The sequence below is a fragment of the Lampetra planeri genome, chromosome 63, assembly GCF_965212315.1.
Source record: "Lampetra planeri chromosome 63, kcLamPlan1.2.h2, whole genome shotgun sequence".
NCBI lineage: Eukaryota > Metazoa > Chordata > Hyperoartia > Petromyzontiformes > Petromyzontidae > Lampetra > Lampetra planeri.
In genome coordinates, this window is record NC_136169.1 from 2,747,587 (window position 1) to 2,760,854 (window position 13,268).

A 13,268-nucleotide genomic window follows, 5' to 3' on the forward strand; every position below is an offset into this window, starting at 1 on the left:
CTTTCGGTAAAGTCACGTAGAAGGGAAGTAATAAAATAATAAAAATAAAACATAATAAAACAATTCTCACGACGTTTCGGCCACAACGCAAGCAGCCATCCTCAGGCGAAGAATGAAACACCCCAAGCTTGGAGCGTATATTTAAGCTGGGTTAGAGGGGGGGGAGGTGGGAAGAAGAGCGCCTAAACAAAATAATTTGCATATCAAGAGGAATTCAGCATATGGAAAATGCGTAGGAGGTGGGCGGGGGGGGTTCCAAATCAATACTATGCCCGTGCATTATGCAGGATTAGCAGCATCAAAGGGGGGGGGGGGGAAGGGGGGGAGCATTAACAAAGGAAAGGAATGTTAATAGTATGTAGCTGTAGTTACTAAACAACCACGTAAAAAACTACAGTATAAACTGCATGACAAACTAAAGTATAAACTACATAGCATCATCAGTAAACTTACTATACTCTACAATAAGCTGAGTTACTAACAGTAAGTAATACATGAAAAATTCTACGTTGTAAAAAATTATATAATATGCTTCCATCTAAACTTTATTCTCTTACATCACACGCGTCTATACCGTACTATATACTTCCATAGGCAAAACCAACATTAAATTACATACTGTATTGCTATAAACCACCCTATACCTTATACATTTTTAATATAACACTATGTATTATTCTACCCACCCTAATGTGTATCAAAATGGTTTATTACGTCCTTCCAGTGATTGCTAAGCCAGAATCCATCTTCTCGGTTAAAATTGTCTCTGTGTTTGTAAATGTGGATCGCCTCATGTACGAATCTCTCATGATAGCCAGATGGCTTGCAGAGAACCTCTGTCTTGGAGAAGTCAATGTCATGTGAGCCCACTGAGTTGTAACAGTGATCTGCCACGGCTGAGGTGTTTGTCCTACAGTGTTTCAGGTCAGCTTTATGTTCACGGATGCGGTCCGAGACATGTCGTTTGGTTTCCCCAATGTAACTGCTACCACAGAGGCAACTTAGTTTGTAGACACCAGGGTACTGTATGTCTGGAACCACATCTTTTACAGACGGTACCAGATCACGGATTTTATGTACTGTGTTGAATCGGACCTGGATCTTGTGTTTAATCAGGATTTTGGAGATCTTTTTTGTGACCCCAGCAATGTAGGGTAAGGTGATGGTCTTGAAAGGCTCCTCAACAGGATCCTTCTTGGTGGTTGGAGTGATGGCTTTGCGGATTGTGTAGTCGGAGTAACCATTAGCCTTAAGAGCTTGGCGTACGTGTTTGAGTTCACTGGAAATGTGTTCATGGTCGGAGATGCATTGGGCTCTATGATATAGAGTCTTGATGAGGGAATTCTTCTGGGATGGATGGTGGTGGGAATCCGGTTTTAGATAAGCATCCGTGTGGGTGGCTTTCCTGTAGACAGAGTGGCTCATTGAACCATCAGGTCTCCTTTTGATTAGGACATCCAAAAAGGGTAGCTTGCCATCATTTTCGACTTCCATGGTGAATCTGATGGCTGGGTGTATGGAATTGATATGGTCGAGAAATTGGTCTAGAGCAGGCCGGCCATGTGGCCAGATGACAAAAGTGTCGTCTACGTACCTCTTCCATAAGGTCGGGCGTAGAGTGGCAGTCTGGATGGCGTCCGTCTCAAATTTCTCCATGAAGATGTTGGCTACAACCGGAGATAAGGGGGAGCCCATTGGGGTGCCCTCAATTTGCTTGTAGAAGGTTCCATTCCAGGTGAAGTATGTATTGGTTAAGCAGTGTCTCACCAGGGGGGGTACCCCAGCATTCAGTCCTTGATGAACCAAGTCTTCAATGATTGCGATGGTGTCAGGCACAGGCACCTTGGTGAACAAGGAAACCACATCAAAACTGACAAGCAGGTCGTCTGGGGACAGGGCAATCCCCTTGATTGTTGATACCAGGTCAGTAGAGTTTAGTACTGCAGAGGTGGTTTTTCCAGTGAAAGGCCGTAGGATTTCGGACAAAAAACGAGCCAGTTTGTAAGTCGGGGAGTTGATAGTAGAGACAATGGGACGAAGAGGTGTATCTTCTTTATGTATCTTTGGCAAGCCGTACAATCTTGGTGGCCTGGCTGCAGAAGGTTTCAACGAGAACTGTTTGGTCTGATCAATTAATGCGGTTGAAGCAGAAATGATGTTGTTGGTTTTGGAGACGAGGCTGTTGGTGGGGTCTCTTTTTATTTTTGTATAGCTGCCATCGGTGAGTAGTTCTTGAATTTTGTAAATATACGCTCCAAGCTTGGGGTGTTTCATTCTTCGCCTGAGGATGGCTGCTTGCGTTGTGGCCGAAAATATTCGTTAGAGGAACACATGGATCAAGGTGTCATGGTGGCCAAGAAGTTCAGGCGTTCGACTTGATTTCCAATCGGGATTTTCCACACACATTCAAATCCTGTCGATGATGGTTTTAAGTGTTCTCACATATTTTTGAGATGTTTACGAAGCATTTTGAGTTATTGGATGAGACTTAGAAACTCAGATACCTGTTAGAGGAACATTGGTTTCAGTGTCATGGTGGCCGAGTGGTTAAGGCGTTGGACTCGAAATCCAATGGGGTCTCCCAGCACAGGTTCAAATCCTGTCCATGACGGTTTGAAGTTTTCTCACTTATTGTGAGAAGTTTATACGTAATTTTGATGTTAATGGACCGGACTAATAAACTTAGATATTCGTTAGAGGAACACATCAATCAAGGTGTCATGGTGGCCAAGTAGTTCAGGCGTTCGACTTGATTTCCAATCGGAATCAGAATTGGCCACGCACATTCAAATCCTGTCGATTATGGTTTTAAGTGTTCTCACATATTTTTGAGATGTTTACGAAGCATTTTGAGTTATTGGATGAGACTAAAAAACTCAGATATGTTAGAGGAACGTAGGTGACAGTGTCATGGTGGCAGAGTGGTTAAGGCGTTGGACTTGAAATCCAATGGGGTCTCTCTGCACAGGTTCAAATCCTGTCCATGACGTTTTGAAGTTCTCTCACTTTCTTTTTTCAATGTTTATAAGCAATTTGAGGTTAATGGACCGGACTAATACACTTAGATATTCGTTAGAGGAACACATGGATCAAGGTATTCTGGTGGCCAAGTAGTTCAGGCGTTAGATGTGATTTCCAATTGGTTATGGTCATACACAGAGGTGTGGACTCGAGTCATGTGACTTGGACTCGAGTCAGACTCGAGTCATGAATTTGATGACTTGCGACTCGACTTGGACTTGCATAACAATGACTTTGTCCCACCTATGAGATGTGGACTCGAGTCATGTGACTTGGACTCGAGTCATGAATTTGATGACTTGCGACTCGACTTGGACTTGCATAACAATGACTTTGTCCCACCTATGGTCATACACATTCAAATCCTGTTGTTAGCTGATTTGAGTTTTTCACGTATTTTTGAGATGTTTATAAGTAATTTGAGGTTATTGAATAATCTTAGATATTCGCTAGAAGAACACATGCAGCAGGGAGTCATGGTGGCCGAGTAGTTAAGGCATTCGACTTGATATCGAATGGGGTATATCCACACAGAGTAAAATCTTATCCTTTGATTTGTTCTCACGTATTGTGACGTTTATAAGGAATTTTGAGATATTGGAATAGACTAGGAAACTCAGATACCTGTTAGAGGAACATCAGTTTCCGTGTCATGGTGGCCGAGTGGTTAAGGCGTTGGACTCGAAATCCAATGGGGTCTCCCTGCACAGGTTCAAATCCTGTCCATGACGGTTTTAAGTTTTCTCACTTATTGTGAGAAGTTTATACTTAATTTTGATGTTAATGGACCGGACTAGTAAACTTAGATATTCGTTAGAGGAACACATGGATCAAGGTGTCATGGTGGCCAAGAAGTTCAGGCGTTCGACTTGATTTCCAATCGGGATTTTCCACACACATTCAAATCCTGTCGATGATGGTTTTAAGTGTTCTCACATATTTTTGAGATGTTTACGAAGCATTTTGAGTTATTGGATGAGACTTAGAAACTCAGATACCTGTTAGAGGAACATCGGTTTCAGTGTCATGGTGGCCGAGTGGTTAAGGCGTTGGACTCGAAATCCAATGGGGTCTCCCAGCACAGGTTCAAATCCTGTCCATGACGGTTTGAAGTTTTCTCACTTATTGTGAGAAGTTTATACGTAATTTTGATGTTAATGGACCGGACTAATAAACTTAGATATTCGTTAGAGGAACACATCAATCAAGGTGTCATGGTGGCCAAGTAGTTCAGGCGTTCGACTTGATTTCCAATCGGAATCAGAATTGGCCACGCACATTCAAATCCTGTCGATTATGGTTTTAAGTGTTCTCACATATTTTTGAGATGTTTACGAAGCATTTTGAGTTATTGGATGAGACTAAAAAACTCAGATATGTTAGAGGAACGTTGGTGACAGTGTCATGGTGGCAGAGTGGTTAAGGCGTTGGACTTGAAATCCAATGGGGTCTCTCTGCACAGGTTCAAATCCTGTCCATGACGTTTTGAAGTTCTCTCACTTTCTTTTTTCAATGTTTATAAGTAATTTGAGGTTAATGGACCGGACTAATACACTTAGATATTCGTTAGAGGAACACATGGATCAAGGTATTCTGGTGGCCAAGTAGTTCAGGCGTTAGATGTGATTTCCAATTTGTTATGGTCATACACATTCAAATCCTGTTGTTAGCTGATTTGAGTTTTTCACGTATTTTTGAGATGTTTATACGTAATTTGAGGTTATTGAATAAACTTAGATATTCGCTAGAAGAACACATGCAGCAGGGAGTCATGGTGGCCGAGTAGTTAAGGCATTCGACTTGATATCGAATGGGGTATATCCACACAGAGTAAAATCTTATCCTTTGATTTGTTCTCTCGTATTTTTGTGACGTTTATAAGGAATTTTGAGATATTGGAATAGACTAGGAAACTCAGCTACCTGTTAGAGGAATATCAGTTTCCGTGTCATGGTGGCCGAGTGGTTAAGGCGTTGGACTCGAAATCCAATGGGGTCTCCCCGCACAGGTTCAAATCCTGTCCATGACGGTTTTAAGTTTTCTCACTTATTGTGAGAAGTTTATACGTAATTTTGATGTTAATGGACCGGACTCATAAACTTAGATATTCGTTAGAGGAACACTTCGATCAAGGTGTCATGGTGGCCAAGTAGTTCAGGCGTGCGACTTGATTTCCAATCGGAATCGGAATTGGCCACGCACATTCAAATCCTGTCGATTATGGTTTTAAGTGTTCTCACATATTTTTGAGATGTTTACGGAGCATTTTGAGTTATTGGATGAGACTAAGAAACTCAGATATGTTAGAGGAACGTAGGTGACAGTGCCATGGTGGCCGAGTGGTTAAGGCGTTGGACTTGAAATCCAATGGGTCTCCCTGCACAGGTTCAAATCCTGTCCATGACGTTTTGAAGTTCTCTCACTTTCTTTTTTCAATGTTTATAAGTAATTTGAGGTTAATGGACCGGACTAATACACTTAGATATTCGTTAGAGGAACACATGGATCAAGGTATTCTGGTGGCCAAGTAGTTCAGGCGTTAGATGTGATTTCCAATTGGTTATGGTCATACACATTCAAATCCTGTTGTTAGCTGATTTGAGTTTTTCACGTATTTTTGAGATGTTTATAAGTAATTTGAGGTTATTGAATAAACTTAGATATTCGCTAGAAGAACACATGCAGCAGGGAGTCATGGTGGCCGAGTAGTTAAGGCATTCGACTTGATATCGAATGGGGTATATCCACACAGAGTAAAATCTTATCCTTTGATTTGTTCTCACGTATTTTTGTGACGTTTATGAGGAATTTTGAGATATTGGAATAGACTAGGAAACTCAGATACCTGTTAGAGGAATATCAGTTTCCGTGTCATGGTGGCCGAGTGGTTAAGGCGTTGGACTCGAAATCCAATGGGGTCTCCCCGCACAGGTTCAAATCCTGTCCATGACGGTTTTAAGTTTTCTCACTTATTGTGAGAAGTTTATACTTAATTTTGATGTTAATGGACCGGACTAGTAAACTTAGATATTCGTTAGAGGAACACATGGAGCAAGGTGTCATGGTGGCCAAGAAGTTCAGGCGTTCGACTTGATTTCCAATCGGGATTTGCCGCACACATTCAAATCCTGTCGATGATGGTTTTAAGTGTTCTCACATATTTTTGAGATGTTTACGAAGCATTTTGAGTTATTGGATGAGACTTAGAAACTCAGATATCTGTTAGAGGAATATCGGTTTTAGTGTCATGGTGGCCGAGTGGTTAAGGCGTTGGACTCGAAATCCAATGGGGTCTCCCCACATAGGTTCAAATCCTGTCCATGACGGTTTGAAGTTTTCTCACTTATTGTGAGAAGTTTATACTTAATTTTGATGTTAATGGACCGGACTAGTAAACTTAGATATTCGTTAGAGGAACACATGGATCAAGGTGTCATGGTGGCCAAGAAGTTCAGGCGTTCGACTTGATTTCCAATCGGGATTTGCCGCACACATTCAAATCCTGTCGATGATGGTTTTAAGTGTTCTCACATATTTTTGAGATGTTTACGAAGCATTTTGAGTTATTGGATGAGACTTAGAAACTCAGATATCTGTTAGAGGAATATCGGTTTCAGTGTCATGGTGGCCGAGTGGTTAAGGCGTTGGACTCGAAATCCAATGGGGTCTCCCCGCACAGGTTCAAATCCTGTCCATGACGGTTTGAAGTTTTCTCACTTATTGTGAGAAGTTTATACGTAATTTTGATGTTAATGGACCGGACTGATAAACTTAGATATTCGTTAGAGGAACACATCGATCAAGGTGTCATGGTGGCCAAGTAGTTCAGGCGTTCGACTTGATTTCTAATCGTAATCAGAATTGGCCACGCACATTCAAATCCTGTCGATTATGGTTTTAAGTGTTCTCACATATTTTTGAGATGTTTACGAAGCATTTTGAGTTATTGGATGAGACTAAGAAACTCAGATATGTTAGAGGAACGTAGGTGACAGTGTCATGGTGGCAGAGTGGTTAAGGCGTTGGACGTGAAATCCAATGGGGTCTCCCTGCACAGGTTCAAATCCTGTCCATGATGTTTTGAAGTTCTCTCACTTTCTTTTTTCAATGTTTATAAGCAATTTGAGGTTAATGGACCGGACTAATACACTTAGATATTCGTTAGAGGAACACATGGATCAAGGTATTCTGGTGGCAAAGTAGCTCAGGCGTTAGATGTGATTTCCAATTGGTTATGGTCATACACATTCAAATCCTGTTGTTAGCTGATTTGAGTTTTTGACGTATTTTTGAGATGTTTATAAGTAATTTGAGGTTATTGAATAAACTTAGATATTCGCTAGAAGAACACATGCAGCAGGGAGTCATGGTGGCCGAGTAGTTAAGGCATTCGACTTGATATCGAATGGGGTATATCCACACAGAGTAAAATCTTATCCTTTGATTTGTTCTCACGTATTTTTGTGACGTTTATAAGGAATTTTGAGATATTGGAATAGACTAGGAAACTCAGATACCTGTTAGAGGAATATCACTTTCCGTGTCATGGTGGCCGAGTGGTTAAGGCGTTGGACTTGAAATCCAATGGGGTCTCCCCGCACAGGTTCAAATCCTGTCCATGACGGTTTGAAGTTTTCTCACTTATTGTGAGAAGTTTATACTTAATTTTGATGTTAATGGACCGGACTAGTAAACTTAGATATTCGTTAGAGGAACACATCGATCAAGGTGTCATGGTGGCCAAGTAGTTCAGGCGTTCGACTTGATTTCCAATCGGAATCAGAATTGGCCACGCACATTCAAATCCTGTCGATTATGGTTTTAAGTGTTCTCACATATTTTTGAGATGTTTACGAAGCATTTTGAGTTATTGGATGAGACTAAGAAACTCAGATATGTGAGAGGAATATAGGTTCCAGTGTCATGGTGGCCGAGTGGTTAAGGCGTTGGACTTGAAATCCAATGGGGTCTCCACGCACAGGTTCAAATGCTGTCCATGACGGTTTGAAGTTTTCTCACTTATTGTGAGAAGTTTATACGTAATTTTGATGTTAATGGACCGGACTCATAAACGTAGATATTCGTTAGAGGAACACATGGATCAAGGTGTCATGGTGGCCAAGTAGTTCAGGCGTTCGACTTGATTTCCAATCGGAATCCTGTCGATTATGGTTTTAAGTGTTCTCACATATTTTTGAGATGTTTACGAAGCATTTTGAGTTATTGGATGAGACTAAGAAACTCAGATATGTTAGAGGAACGTAGGTGACAGTGTCATGGTGGCCGAGTAGTTAAGGCATTCGACTTGATATCGAATGGGGTATATCCACACAGAGTAAAATCTTATCCTTTGATTTGTTCTCACGTATTTTTGTGACGTTTATAAGGAATTTTGAGATATTGGAATAGACTAGGAAACTCAGATACCTGTTAGAGGAATATCAGTTTCAGTGTCATGGTGGCCGAGTGGTTAAGGCGTTGGACTCGAAATCCAATGGGGTCTCCCCGCACAGGTTCAAATCCTGTCCATGACGGTTTGAAGTTTTCTCACTTATTGTGAGAAGTTTATACTTAATTTTGATGTTAATGGACCGGACTAGTAAACTTTGATATTCGTTAGAGGAACACATCGATCAAGGTGTCATGGTGGCCAAGTAGTTCAGGCGTTCGACTTGATTTCCAATCTGGATTTACCACACACATTCAAATCCTGTCGATGATGGTTTTAAGTGTTCTCACATATTTTTGAGATGTTTACGAAGCATTTTGAGTTATTGGATGAGACTTAGAAACTCAGATACCTGTTAGAGGAATATCAGTTTCCGTGTCATGGTGGCCGAGTGGTTAAGGCGTTGGACTTGAAATCCAATGGGGTCTCCCCGCACAGGTTCAAATCCTGTCCATGACGGTTTGAAGTTTTCTCACTTATTGTTAGAAGTTTATACGTAATTTTGATGTTAATGGACCGGACTAATAAACTTAGATATTCGTTAGAGGAACACATCGATCAAGGTGTCATGGTGGCCAAGTAGTTCAGGCGTTCGACTTGATTTCCAATCGGAATCAGAATTGGCCACGCACATTCAAATCCTGTCGATTATGGTTTTAAGTGTTCTCACATATTTTTGAGATGTTTACGAAGCATTTTGAGTTATTGGATGAGACTAAGAAACTCAGATATGTTAGAGGAACGTAGGGGACAGTGTCATGGTGGCCGAGTGGTTAAGGCGTTGGACTTGAAATCCAATGGGGTCTCCCCGCACAGGTTCAAATCCTGTCCATGACGTTTTGAAGTTCTCTCACTTTCTTTTTTCAATGTTTATAAGCAATTTGAGGTTAATGGACCGGACTAATACACTTAGATATTCGTTAGAGGAACACATGGATCAAGGTGGCATGGTGGCCAAGTAGTTCAGGCGTTTGACTTGATTTCCAATCGGAAATGGCCACACACAGTCAAATCCTGTCGATGATGGTTTTATGTGTTCTCACATATTTTTGAGATGTTTACGAAGCATTTTGAGTTATTGGATGAGACTAAGAAACTCAGATATGTTAGAGGAATATAGGTGCCAGTGTCATGGTGGCCGTGTAGTTAAGACATTCGACTTGATTTCGAATGGGGTATATCCACACAGAATAAAAGCTTATCCTTGGAAGCTTTGAAGTGTTCTCACGTATTTTTGTGACGTTCATAAGGAATTTCGAGATTTTGGAATAGACGAGGAAACTTAGATATCTGTTAGAGGAAAATAAGTTTCAGTGTCATGGTGGCCGAGTGGTTAAGGCGTTGGACTCAAAATCCAATGTTGTCTGCCCGCACAGGTTCAAATCCTGTCCATGACGGTTTGAAGTTTTCTCACTTATTGTGAGAAGTTTATACATAATTTTGATGTTAATGGACCGGACTAATAAACTTAGATATTCGTTAGAGGAACACATGGATCAAGGTATCATGGTGGCCAAGTAGTTCAGGCGTTCGACTTGATTTCCAATCGGAAATGGCCACACACAGTCAAATCCTGTCGATGATGGTTTTAAGTGTTCTCACATATTTTTGAGATGTTTACGAAGCATTTTGAGTTATTGGATGAGACTAAGAAACTCAGATATGTTAGAGGAACGTAGGTGACAGTGTCATGGTGGCCGAGTGGTTAAGGCGTTGGACTTGAAATCCAATGGGGTCTCCCCGCACAGGTTCAAATCCTGTCCATGACGGTTTGAAGTTTTCTCACTTATTGTGAGAAGTTTATACTTAATTTTGATGTTAATGGCCCGGACTAATAAACTTAGATATTCGTTAGAGGAACACATGGATCAAGGTGTCATGGTGGCCAAGTAGTTCAGGCGTTTGACTTGATTTCCAATTGGGATTGGCCACACACATTCTAAATCCTGTCGATGATGGTTTTAAGTGTTCTCACATATTTTTGAGATGTTTACGAAGCATTTTGAGTTATTGGATGAGACTAAGAAACTCAGATATGTTAGAGGAATATAGGTACCAGTGTCATGGTGGCCGAGTAGTTAAGACATTCGACTTGATTTCGAATGGGGTATATCCACACAGATTAAAAGCTTATCCTTGGAAGCTTTGAAGTGTTCTCACGTATTTTTGTGACGTTCATGAGGAATTTCGAGATTTTGGAATAGACGAGGAAACTTAGATATCTGTTAGAGGAAGATAAGTTTCAGTGTCATGGTGGCTGAGTGGTTAAGGCGTTGGACTCAAAATCCAGTGTTGTCTCCCCGCACATGTTCAAATCCTGTCCATGACGGTTTGAAGTTTTCTCACTTATTGTGAGAAGTTTATACGTAATTTTGATGTTAATGGACCGGACTAATAAACTTAGATATTCGTTAGAGGAACACATGGATCAAGGTGTCTTGGTGGCCAAGTAGTTCAGGCGTTCGACTTGGTTTCCAATCGGAAATGGCCACACACATTCAAATCCTGTCGATGATGGTTTTAAGTGTTCTCACATATTTTTGAGATGTTTACGAAGCATTTTGAGTTATTGGATGAGACTAAGAAACTCAGATATGTTAGAGGAACGTAGCTGACAGTGTCATGGTGGCCGAGTGGTTAAGGCGTTGGACTTGAAATCCAATGGGGTCTCCCCGCACAGGTTCAAATCCTGTCCATGACGTTTTGAAGTTCTCTCACTTTCTTTTTTCAATGTTTATAAGCAATTTGAGGTTAATGGACCGGACTAATACACTTAGATATTCGTTAGAGGAACACAAGTATCAAGGTATTCTGGTGGCCAAGTAGTTCAGGCGTTAGACTTGATTTCCAATTGGGTATGGTCATACACATTCAAATCCTGTTGTTAGCCGATTTGAGTTTTTCACGTATTTTTGAGATGTTTATAAGTAATTTGAGGTTATTGAATAAACTTAGATATTCGCTAGAAGAACACATGCATCAGGGTGTCATGGTGGCCGAGTAGTTAAGGCATTCGACTTGATATCGAATGGGGTATATCCACACAGAGTCAAATCTTATCCTTTGAAGTGTTCTCACGTATTTTTGTGACGTTTATAAGGAATTTTGAGATATTGGAATAGACTAGGAAACTCAGATACCTGTTAGTGAAATGTTGGTTTCAGTGTCATGGTGGCCGAGTGGTTAAGGCGTTGGACTCGAAATCCAATGGGGTCTCCCCGCACAGGTTCAAATCCTGTCCATGACGGTTTGAAGTTTTCTCACTTATTGTGAGCAGTCTATACTTAATTTTGATGTTAATGGACCGGACTAATAAACTTAGATATTCGTTAGAGGAACACATGGATCAAGGTGTCATGGTGGCCAAGTAGTTCAGGCGTTTGACTTGATTTCCAATCGGGATTGGCCACACACATTCAAATCCTGTCGATGATGGTTTTAAGTGTTCTCACATATTTTTGAGATGTTTACGAAGCATTTTGAGTTATTGGATGAGACTAAGAAACTCAGATATGTGAGAGGAATATAGGTTTCCAGTGTCATGGTGGCCGAGTGGTTAAGGCGTTGGACTCGAAATCCAATGAGGTTTCCCTGCACAGGTTCAAATCCTGTCCATGACGGTTTGAAGTTTTCTCATTTATTGTGAGAAGTTTATACTTAATTTTGATGTTAATGGCCAGGACTAATAAACTTAGATATTCGTTAGAGGAACACATGGATCAAGGTGTCATGGTGGCCAAGTAGTTCAGGCGTTTGACTTGATTTCCAATTGGGATTTGCCACACACATTCAAATCCTGTCGATGAGGGTTTTAAGTGTTCTTACATATTTTTGAGATGTTTACGAAGCATTTTGAGTTATTGGATGAGACTAAGAAACTCAGATATGTGAGAGGAATGTAGGTTCCAGTGTCATGGTGGCCGAGTGGTTAAGGCGTTGGACTTGAAATCCAATGGGGTCTCCCCGCACAGGTTCAAATCCTGTCCATGACGGTTTGAAGTTTTCTCACTTATTGTGAGAAGTTTATACGCAATTTTGATGATAATGGACCGGACTAATAAACTTAGATATTCGTTAGAGGAATACATGGTTCAAGGTGTCATAGTGGCCAAGAAGTTCAGGCGTTTGACTTGATTTCGAATCGGGTATGGCCATACACATTCAAATCCTGTTGTTAGCGGATTTGAGTTTATTCACGTATTTTTTCAATGTTCGTAAGTAATTTGTTATTGGACCGGACTAATACACTTAGATATTCGTTAGAGGAACACATGGATCAGGGTGTCATGGTGGCCGAGTGGTTAAGGTGTTAGACTTAAAATCCAATGAGGTATGTCCACACACATTCAATGCCGATGACTTGTTGCAAATGTACTTTCATTTATTTTTTCATTGTAACTATGGCTGCGTTTAAGAGGCTTTTTTTTGCTTCTTTGGGTCAGCTGTTGTTAAGTTGCTGACCTTTTGATTTGCTCTCGGAGAATCAGGGGTCCCTTTGCTTTTGCTCCTTGGGTCATCATTGGCCAGTTGCGGTCCTTTTTATTTCCTCTCACAAAGCAGCTGTTGCCTTGAGGTCATGAACCCTTTTGTGTCTGGGTGTGTGTCTTCACCACCGCCATGTTTGGTTCGCTTGTGAGCAGGGTTCACAGCACTCGCATCGCAGTTGGAACTCTTGCATGGTACGTGATCAATCAGAGGGAGGCCCTCCCCACATAACATAATTTTCTGCTACCACGTGCTATGATAGCTACTGGGAAGACAAAGGTGGTTGGGCAGGCTCTGGTTATACCCATGGAAT

At 41.1% G+C, this 13,268-nt stretch overlaps 23 non-coding genes across 23 annotated transcripts; all 23 read left to right on the plus strand.

Annotated features, from left to right (window-relative positions):
* The first annotated feature begins 2,529 nt into the window (after nt 1-2,529).
* On the plus strand, nt 2,530-2,611 carry TRNAS-CGA (transfer RNA serine (anticodon CGA)). Its single transcript has one exon. It is a non-coding gene; the product is annotated as a tRNA-Ser (tRNA).
* A 296-nt stretch (nt 2,612-2,907) lies between these two features.
* TRNAS-UGA (transfer RNA serine (anticodon UGA)) lies at nt 2,908-2,989 on the plus strand. Its single transcript has one exon. It is a non-coding gene; the product is annotated as a tRNA-Ser (tRNA).
* A 681-nt stretch (nt 2,990-3,670) lies between these two features.
* On the plus strand, nt 3,671-3,752 carry TRNAS-CGA (transfer RNA serine (anticodon CGA)). The gene has a single exon. It is a non-coding gene; the product is annotated as a tRNA-Ser (tRNA).
* Nucleotides 3,753-4,044: 292 nt separating this feature from the next.
* Nucleotides 4,045-4,126, plus strand: TRNAS-CGA (transfer RNA serine (anticodon CGA)). The gene has a single exon. It is a non-coding gene; the product is annotated as a tRNA-Ser (tRNA).
* Nucleotides 4,127-4,422: 296 nt separating this feature from the next.
* TRNAS-UGA (transfer RNA serine (anticodon UGA)) lies at nt 4,423-4,504 on the plus strand. The gene has a single exon. It is a non-coding gene; the product is annotated as a tRNA-Ser (tRNA).
* A 464-nt stretch (nt 4,505-4,968) lies between these two features.
* TRNAS-CGA (transfer RNA serine (anticodon CGA)) lies at nt 4,969-5,050 on the plus strand. The gene has a single exon. It is a non-coding gene; the product is annotated as a tRNA-Ser (tRNA).
* A 296-nt stretch (nt 5,051-5,346) lies between these two features.
* TRNAS-UGA (transfer RNA serine (anticodon UGA)) lies at nt 5,347-5,427 on the plus strand. The gene has a single exon. It is a non-coding gene; the product is annotated as a tRNA-Ser (tRNA).
* Nucleotides 5,428-5,891: 464 nt separating this feature from the next.
* TRNAS-CGA (transfer RNA serine (anticodon CGA)) lies at nt 5,892-5,973 on the plus strand. The gene has a single exon. It is a non-coding gene; the product is annotated as a tRNA-Ser (tRNA).
* Nucleotides 5,974-6,265: 292 nt separating this feature from the next.
* Nucleotides 6,266-6,347, plus strand: TRNAS-CGA (transfer RNA serine (anticodon CGA)). Its single transcript has one exon. It is a non-coding gene; the product is annotated as a tRNA-Ser (tRNA).
* A 292-nt stretch (nt 6,348-6,639) lies between these two features.
* Nucleotides 6,640-6,721, plus strand: TRNAS-CGA (transfer RNA serine (anticodon CGA)). The gene has a single exon. It is a non-coding gene; the product is annotated as a tRNA-Ser (tRNA).
* Nucleotides 6,722-7,017: 296 nt separating this feature from the next.
* Nucleotides 7,018-7,099, plus strand: TRNAS-UGA (transfer RNA serine (anticodon UGA)). Its single transcript has one exon. It is a non-coding gene; the product is annotated as a tRNA-Ser (tRNA).
* Nucleotides 7,100-7,563: 464 nt separating this feature from the next.
* Nucleotides 7,564-7,645, plus strand: TRNAS-UGA (transfer RNA serine (anticodon UGA)). Its single transcript has one exon. It is a non-coding gene; the product is annotated as a tRNA-Ser (tRNA).
* A 296-nt stretch (nt 7,646-7,941) lies between these two features.
* TRNAS-UGA (transfer RNA serine (anticodon UGA)) lies at nt 7,942-8,023 on the plus strand. Its single transcript has one exon. It is a non-coding gene; the product is annotated as a tRNA-Ser (tRNA).
* Nucleotides 8,024-8,473: 450 nt separating this feature from the next.
* Nucleotides 8,474-8,555, plus strand: TRNAS-CGA (transfer RNA serine (anticodon CGA)). Its single transcript has one exon. It is a non-coding gene; the product is annotated as a tRNA-Ser (tRNA).
* Nucleotides 8,556-8,847: 292 nt separating this feature from the next.
* TRNAS-UGA (transfer RNA serine (anticodon UGA)) lies at nt 8,848-8,929 on the plus strand. Its single transcript has one exon. It is a non-coding gene; the product is annotated as a tRNA-Ser (tRNA).
* Nucleotides 8,930-9,225: 296 nt separating this feature from the next.
* TRNAS-UGA (transfer RNA serine (anticodon UGA)) lies at nt 9,226-9,307 on the plus strand. Its single transcript has one exon. It is a non-coding gene; the product is annotated as a tRNA-Ser (tRNA).
* A 478-nt stretch (nt 9,308-9,785) lies between these two features.
* Nucleotides 9,786-9,867, plus strand: TRNAL-CAA (transfer RNA leucine (anticodon CAA)). Its single transcript has one exon. It is a non-coding gene; the product is annotated as a tRNA-Leu (tRNA).
* A 290-nt stretch (nt 9,868-10,157) lies between these two features.
* On the plus strand, nt 10,158-10,239 carry TRNAS-UGA (transfer RNA serine (anticodon UGA)). The gene has a single exon. It is a non-coding gene; the product is annotated as a tRNA-Ser (tRNA).
* Nucleotides 10,240-10,717: 478 nt separating this feature from the next.
* On the plus strand, nt 10,718-10,799 carry TRNAL-CAA (transfer RNA leucine (anticodon CAA)). Its single transcript has one exon. It is a non-coding gene; the product is annotated as a tRNA-Leu (tRNA).
* A 290-nt stretch (nt 10,800-11,089) lies between these two features.
* TRNAS-UGA (transfer RNA serine (anticodon UGA)) lies at nt 11,090-11,171 on the plus strand. The gene has a single exon. It is a non-coding gene; the product is annotated as a tRNA-Ser (tRNA).
* Nucleotides 11,172-11,635: 464 nt separating this feature from the next.
* On the plus strand, nt 11,636-11,717 carry TRNAS-CGA (transfer RNA serine (anticodon CGA)). The gene has a single exon. It is a non-coding gene; the product is annotated as a tRNA-Ser (tRNA).
* Nucleotides 11,718-12,008: 291 nt separating this feature from the next.
* Nucleotides 12,009-12,090, plus strand: TRNAS-CGA (transfer RNA serine (anticodon CGA)). Its single transcript has one exon. It is a non-coding gene; the product is annotated as a tRNA-Ser (tRNA).
* Nucleotides 12,091-12,380: 290 nt separating this feature from the next.
* TRNAS-UGA (transfer RNA serine (anticodon UGA)) lies at nt 12,381-12,462 on the plus strand. The gene has a single exon. It is a non-coding gene; the product is annotated as a tRNA-Ser (tRNA).
* The last annotated feature ends 806 nt before the right edge of the window (nt 12,463-13,268 follow it).